Raw genomic sequence first — 7,500 nt, 5'->3', positions numbered from 1 at the left:
CGATTCGGGGCTCCACGCTCTGGGCACAGGGGGATCTCCTAGTGGTGCCCCCCAGGCCCAGAGTGTGGAGCCCCAACTCGGCTTATTTTTATTTTTATTATTATTTTTTTTTTTATTTAATTATTATTTTGGGATTATTAGACTGGGTAGAAGTTGCAACTTCAAACGGGCATATCTCCGGAACCAAGCCGAGTTGGGGCCCCATACACCCGGCGTGGGGGGCCCTCCTAGAGGCCCCCAATACCCCCGAGTGTGGAGCCCCAACTCGGCTTACTTTTCGAGTTACAGCCGGTCAAAGTTGAAACTTTAAAGGGCCATATCTCCGGAACCAAGCCGAGTTGGGGCCCCATACACCCGGCGTGGGGGGCCCTCCTAGAGGCCCCCAATACCCCCGAGTGTGGAGCCCCAACTCGGCTTACTTTTCGAGTTACAGCCGGTCAAAGTTGAAACTTTAAAGGGCCATATCTCCGGAACCAAGCCGAGTTGGGGCCCCATACACCCGGCGTGGGGGGCCCTCCTAGAGGCCCCCAATACCCCCGAGTGTGGAGCCCCAACTCGGCTTACTTTTCGAGTTACAGCCGGTCAAAGTTGAAACTTTAAAGGGCCATATCTCCGGAACCAAGCCGAGTTGGGGCCCCATACACCCGGCGTGGGGGGCCCTCCTAGAGGCCCCCAATACCCCCGAGTGTGGAGCCCCAACTCGGCTCACTTTTCGAGTTACAGCCGGTCAAAGTTGAAACTTTAAAGGGCCATATCTCCGGAACCAAGCCGAGTTGGGGCCCCATACACCCGGCGTGGGGGGCCCTCCTAGAGGCCCCCAATACCCCCGAGTGTGGAGCCCCAACTCGGCTCACTTTTCGAGTTACAGCCGGTCAAAGTTGAAACTTTAAAGGGCCATATCTCCGGAACCAAGCCGAGTTGGGGCCCCATACACCCGGCGTGTGGGGCCCTCCCAGAGGCCCCCAATAGCCCCGAGTGTGGAGCCCCAACTCGGCTTACTTTTCGAGTTACACCCGGTCAAAGCTGGACAGGAAGTGGCCGTATCTCGGGACCGGAAGGTCCCCGTGGCTCGGGACGGCGGGAGGAGCAAGGTCCCCGAGAGCGGGCCCCGCACCCGCCGCCGCGAGCCGCTGGGACCTCCCGGTCCCGAGATGGGCCCCGTTACGCGCGGGCGACTTTCGGAGAAAACGGCCCGTATCTCGGAGAGGGGAGGTCCCAGCGGCTCGCCCTTTCGGGTGTCGGGGGCTCCCCACGGGCCCTCTCGGAACCCGCCTCCCCCGGGCCCCTGGGACCTTTCCTTCCCGGGCGCCCCCCCGACACGTCGGGCCCCTTTTCTCCGGGACCCGGGGGCCCCGGAGCTCGGGGGCGGGCTCTTTGCGAGGGGCCCGCCGGGACGCCACACTTGACCCGAGTCCGGTGTCTCTGGGCCCCCGGGTCCCCGAGCTACGTGCGTTCGAATTCGGGGCCCTTTTCCGGGCCCGAAAATCCCTCAAAGTCCGAAAACGTGCAGCGGGCGGGGACTTCCGGGGCCCCGGAGGCTCTGACGGCACACCCAGGGAGGTGCACCGTCCTCGGGCACGGCCAGGTGGCCCCCCCCCCGGGGTCCTGGAAGTCCCCCCGCCCCCCGGAGACACCCACACCCACCCACCGGACGGGAAGATTCCGTTTTTCGCCGATATCTCGAAGACGGCCGGGCGAAAAAATTTCAAACTCGGGTCTTCCGTAGGCCTCGAGGGGCCCTATCCAAAGAGGCCACCCGCGTCCCCGGGGGCCTCGGGGTCAGGGAGTTAGGCCCGGTCAAAGGCGCGGCGTTTTTTGGCTTATATCTCGCGAACCCCTGGGCCAATCTTCCCCAAACTCGAATCGACCGTAGTGCCGGACGGGGCCTTTCGAAAGAGCCCACCCACGAGGTCCAACTCGCCCGGGTCCCCGAGTTATAGCCGTTCAAAGTCGGGGGTCCCGGCGAACGGCGATCCGGTAGGGGGCGTCCCCGGGGCCCGCCGCCGCCCTGGTTCGAGCGAGGGCCCCCGTGGGACCTCGCCACCCAAATTTGAGCTCTCTGGGCCTTCGCGTCGCGGAGATACGGGCGATTTTCTCCCGGGATCGTGACGTCATCGGCGGGCGCCATTTCAGAGCGCGGCCGAGGGTTTTCGGCCGATATCTCCGCGAATACTCGACCAAAAACGACGAAACGCATATGGACGCGTTCAGCTCGGCGAGACGGTTCGAATGAGCCCGGCCTCGGCCGGGCACGTCGAGTTTTCGGCGAGATATTTGCGTTTTTCCGCTTCCGGGGCGCTTTGGGGGCCCGTATCTCGGGCCCCCGGGGGCCCACGGGGCTGGGGGCGGTCTCATTCGAAAGGTCTCGTCCCGTTCTCCAGCCCATAAAAATTTGGCGTCGATCGGAGCCGCCTTCGGCGAGCTACGGTCGTTTGAAGCCCCGTGCAGTGGGGTTACCGTCCTTCAAACAGCCGCCGCTCGCAGGGGGAGTCCCGGGGAGGCATGGTTGCCTGTATGACTTGGGCTTAGAGCACCCAGCCCCGCGCTCCTGGAGGAACCTCCGGTGCACAGGGTCTGCTGCAACCAGCCACGTGGGTTTTGAGGGGTAGGGGAGCGTGCGCTCTCCTCCCCGGGCGGGCGGCCGGGCCCTGGGGGCTCGCGCCTCCACGGAGGGACCTCGCTCCCGGGGCTTCGTCCCCGGGGCTCGGGGACTCCGTGGCGGCTCGGCCCCCGGGGTTCGACCCCGCTCGCTCGCTCCAAAACCCAAGTCCAAAACGTGGGGTTGCACGGGAGCTCCGGGCGCGACGGGTCTCCACGCACGGCCCCGGGGAGGGAGCTCCGACCCGGGCCGGAGGCAGATTCGCCCCCTGCCCCCCGGCTGTCCGCCCGGAGCCGAGACGGTCCTAAAACGGGCCTTGGGGGTGATGTAGAAGGGTAACGCTCACCCAACCAGGACTCACACAAACCGATCTGCATCCCAGGCAGGGTGCGGGTCTCCTGGGCACGAATAAAGCCCGATGCCCCGTGGGTGATGTTGGCCCTGGCCACTCAAGGCACTCACCCAAGCCAGAGAGGGTGCACTCTGGCTGGGGAAGCAGATTCAATCTCTGCTGTGGTGGAGCTCTGGAAAAACGCGAAACCTCCAGGAAAAGACGGCCCGATTTCTCTGAAAAGTGCATCCCAGGCAGGGTGCGGGTCTCCTGGGCACGAATAAAGCCCGATGCCCCGTGGGTGATTTTGGCCCTGGCCACTCAAGGCACTCACCCAAGCCAGAGAGGGTGCACTCTGGCTGGGGAAGCAGATTCAATCTCTGCTGTGGTGGAGCTCTGGAAAAACGCGAAACCTCCAGGAAAAGACGGCCCGATTTCTCTGAAAAGTGCATCCCAGGCAGGGTGCGGGTCTCATGGGCACGAATAAAGCCCGATGCCCGTGGGTGATGTTGGCCCTGGCCACTCAAGGCACTCACCCAAGCCAGAGAGGGTGCACTCTGGCTGGGGAAGCAGATTCAATCTCTGCTGTGGTGGAGCTCTGGAAAAACGCGAAACCTCCAGGAAAAGACGGCCCGATTTCTCTGAAAAGTGCATCCCAGGCAGGGTGCGGGTCTCCTGGGCACGAATAAAGCCCGATGCCCCGTGGGTGATGTTGGCCCTGGCCACTCAAGGCACTCACCCAAGCCAGAGAGGGTGCACTCTGGCTGGGGAAGCAGATTCAATCTCTGCTGTGGTGGAGCTCTGGAAAAACGCGAAACCTCCAGGAAAAGACGGCCCGGTTTCTCTGAAAAGTGCATCCCAGGCAGGGTGCGGGTCTCATGGGCACGAATAAAGCCCGATGCCCGTGGGTGATGTTGGCCCTGGCCACTCAAGGCACCACTCACCCAAGCCAGAGAGGGTGCACTCTGGCTGGGGAAGCAGATTCAATCTCTGCTGTGGTGGAGCTCTGAAAAACACGAAAACCTCCAGGGAAAAGACGGCCCGGTTTCTCTGAAAAGTGCATCCCAGGCAGGGTGCGGGTCTCCTGGGCAAGAACGAAGCCCAATGCCCACCTTGAAACGGAGCCTGGGCTCGACTCTGAAGCCCAGATCTCGAAAAACGACAAAGTACAAAAAGGTGCGGTGGCTCCAAACCTCCATGCCCTCAGACCTCCCTGGCCAGCCCAGGGAGGGTGGCCCGTCCTGGGCCAGACTCAGATTTCCCCCGCCACCCCTGGAGCTCCGCCTGGAGCGAAGACGGTCCTAAAACGGACCATGGGGCTCTTGTAGAGGATGAGGGAGGGAGAGAGGGGCCTTCAGAGAGCCCCTTGGCCGGCTTGACTCTGGAGTCGAATTTGGAAAAATAGACAAAGTCCATAAACGTGCTGTTGGTTCGGACCTCCAGGGCACTCAAGGCACTCACCCAAGCCAGAGAGGGTGCACTCTGGCTGGGGAAGAGGATTCAATCTCTGCTGTGGTGGAGCTCTGAAAAACACGAGAACCTCCAGGAAAAGGCGGCCCGGTTTCTCTGAAAAGTGCATCCCAGGCAGGGTGCGGGTCTCCTGGGCAAGAACGAAGCCCAATGCCCACCTTGAAACGGAGCCTGGGCTCGACTCTGAAGCCCAGATCTCGAAAAACGACAAAGTACAAAAAATGTGCGGTGGCTCCAAACCTCCATGCCCTCAGACCTCCCTGGCCAGCCCAGGGAGGGTGGCCCGTCCTGGGCCAGATTCAGATTCGCCCGCCACCCCTGGAGCTCCGCCTGGAGCGAAGACGGTCCTAAAACGGGCCTTCGGGGATGTATGAGAGAGGGGAAGCGTGGTGGTGGCAAACACAGAGGACCCCCTACCAGCGATCAGACCGTCGTGAGTCCCACTCAGAGTCACTCTGGGTGGGCATGTAAAAATCCAGATTACGCCGCGCTGGAGCTCTGGAAGTTACGAGACCTCCAGGAAAAGACAGGCTGGTTTTCTGAAAAGTGCACCCCAGGCAGGGTGCATCTTTTCCTGGGCACGAGCCCAGCGCACATGGTGTGGTGGTCCGGCTCTGGTGCCAAAGTTTGGGGGAAAAAATAGACAGAGTCCAATAACGTGGTGTGGTTCCAAAGCTCCATGCCCTCAGACCTCCCTGGCCAGCCCAGGGAGGGTGGCCCGTCCTGGGCCAGATTCAGATTCGCCCGCCACCCCTGGAGCTCCGCCTGGAGCGAAGACGGTCCTAAAACGGGCCTTCGGGGATGTATGAGAGAGGGGGAAGCGTGGTGGTGGCAAACACAGAGGACCCCTACCAGCGATCAGACCGTCGTGAGTCCCACTCAGACTCACTCTGGGTGGGCATATAAAATCCAGACTACGCCCCGTCGGAGCTCTGGAAGTACGAGACCTCCAGGAAAAGACAGGCTGGTTTTCTGAAAAGTGCACCCCAGGCAGGGTGCATCTTTCCTGGGCACGAGCCCGGCGCACGTGGCGGGGTCCGGCTCTGGTGCCAAAAAAATTGAGAAAAATCGACTAAGTCCAATGGCGTGACGTGGGTTCAAAGCCCCATGGTCTCAGACCTCCCTGGCCAGCCCAGGGAGGGTGGCCCGTCCTGGGCCAGAGTCAGATTCGCCCGACACCCCCTGGAGCTCGACCTGGAGGGAAGACGGTCCTAAAACGGGCCTTCGGGGCTGTATGGAAGAGGGCAAGTGTGGTGGTGCAAAACACAGAGCACCCCCTACCATTGATCAGACCGTCGTGAGTCCCACTCAGACTCGCTCTGGGTGGGCATATAAAATCCAGACTACGCCCCCCCGTCGGAGCTCTGGAAGTACGAGACCTCCAGGAAAAGACAGGCCGGTTTTATGTAAAGTGCACCCCAGGCAGGGTGCGTCTTTCCTGGGCACGAGCCCGGCGCGCGTGGCGGGGTCCGGCTCTGGTGCCAAAAAATTTGAGTAAAATCGACTAAGTCCAATGACGTGGTGTGGTTCTAAAGCTCCATGGTCTCAGACCTCCCTGGCCAGCCCAGGGAGGGTGGCCCCGTCCTGGGCCAGAGTCAGATTCGCCCGACACCCCCTGGAGCTCGACCTGGAGGGAAGACGGTCCTAAAACGGGCCTTCGGGGCTGTATGGAAGAGGGCAAGTGTGGTGGTGCAAAACACAGAGCACCCCCTACCATTGATCAGACCGTCGTGAGTCCCACTCAGACTCGCTCTGGGTGGGCATATAAAATCCAGACTGCGCCCCCGTCGGAGCTCTGGAAGTACGAGACCTCCAGGAAAAGACGGGCTGGTTTTATGGAAAAAGTGCACCCCAGGCATATGCTTGTCGAACGGTCGGTCTGGGTAAACGGCGAGTGTCCGTGCTGTTGCGTGCGAACGAGATTCCCAATGCTAACGAACCTCCCCCGGCTGGCGACCGGGGAGAGCGCCTCGTTTTCGGGCACGAGCGAATGCGTCTGCCTGGCGGAGCCCCCGTCGGTGCCGAGGTGGTCCTGAGACGGGCCTTCGGGGTTTTGTCGAGGAAGGGGACAAGCGCCCCAATCGGACAAGGCGACGGGCTAAAAAATGGTGCTCGGTATCGGTTTCTGACATCCAGGCGGGGATGCGTCATCTGGGGTCGGCAGGCAGGCAGGCAGGCGGTCACCAGGGCGCTCTGGAGGAAAAGGCCCCCCCTCCGGAAAAAAAGGACAGAGTCCGTAAACGTGAAGTCGAAAGAGTTCCCCAGGGCCGGCCCGTCTCCATGGCCGGTGACCTGGGTGGGTGCCTCGGACCCGGGGCGAGACGGTATCGGTGGGCGTGAACGGAGCACCCGTCGGTGCCGAGACGGTCCTAAAACGGGCCTTCGGGGTTTTGTCGAGGAAGGGGACGAGAGCCCCGCTCGGACAAGGTGACGGACCAAAAAAAAAAGCGTTGCTCGGTATCGGTTTCCGACATCCTGGGGAGGATGCGTCGTCTGGGGTCGGCAGGCAGGCGGTAACCAGGGCGCTCTGGAGGAAAAGGCCCCCCTCCGGAAAAAAGGGACAGAGTCCCTAAACGTGAAGTCGAAAGAGTTTACCAGGACGGCCCGCCTCCCGGGCCGGTCACCCGGGAGGGCGCTTCGTGCCCGGGGCGAGACGGTATCGGTGGGCGCGGCGGAGCTTCCGTCGGTGCCAAGACGGTCCTAAAACGGGCCTTCGGGGTTTTGTCGAGGAGGGGACAAACGCCCCGCTCGGACAAGGTAACGGATCTCCGTGTGACGGGCGCCTCCGGGTTGCCCACCCCCCGGGGCCCGAGAGGAGCGCACCCCCTCCTCCCGGGCCGTCGACGCGAGGGGTGTTTAGCCTGATCGATTGGAACTTCGGACGCGCCTGGGGACGGCCCCTGCCCGGTCGAGAGACCGCTATGGGCAGCTTGCTCCTCCCCGCTCTGCGCGTCGACTCTAGACGCGGCCTCCCTCCGGGGAAAGCAGGCCGCGTCGACCTCGGGAGACTCAGAAGACCCGTCTGAAACGAACGTCCGCCACGGCGGGCGGAGGACGCGGTCGCGTCGGTCGGATCGGACGGCGAGCGGATCGGGGGGCT

Source organism: Pimephales promelas, chromosome 2 (genome assembly GCF_988280905.1).
Source record: "Pimephales promelas chromosome 2, fPimPro1.hap1.1, whole genome shotgun sequence".
Lineage (NCBI taxonomy): Eukaryota > Metazoa > Chordata > Actinopteri > Cypriniformes > Leuciscidae > Pimephales > Pimephales promelas.
This window is presented reverse-complemented; position numbering follows the sequence as displayed.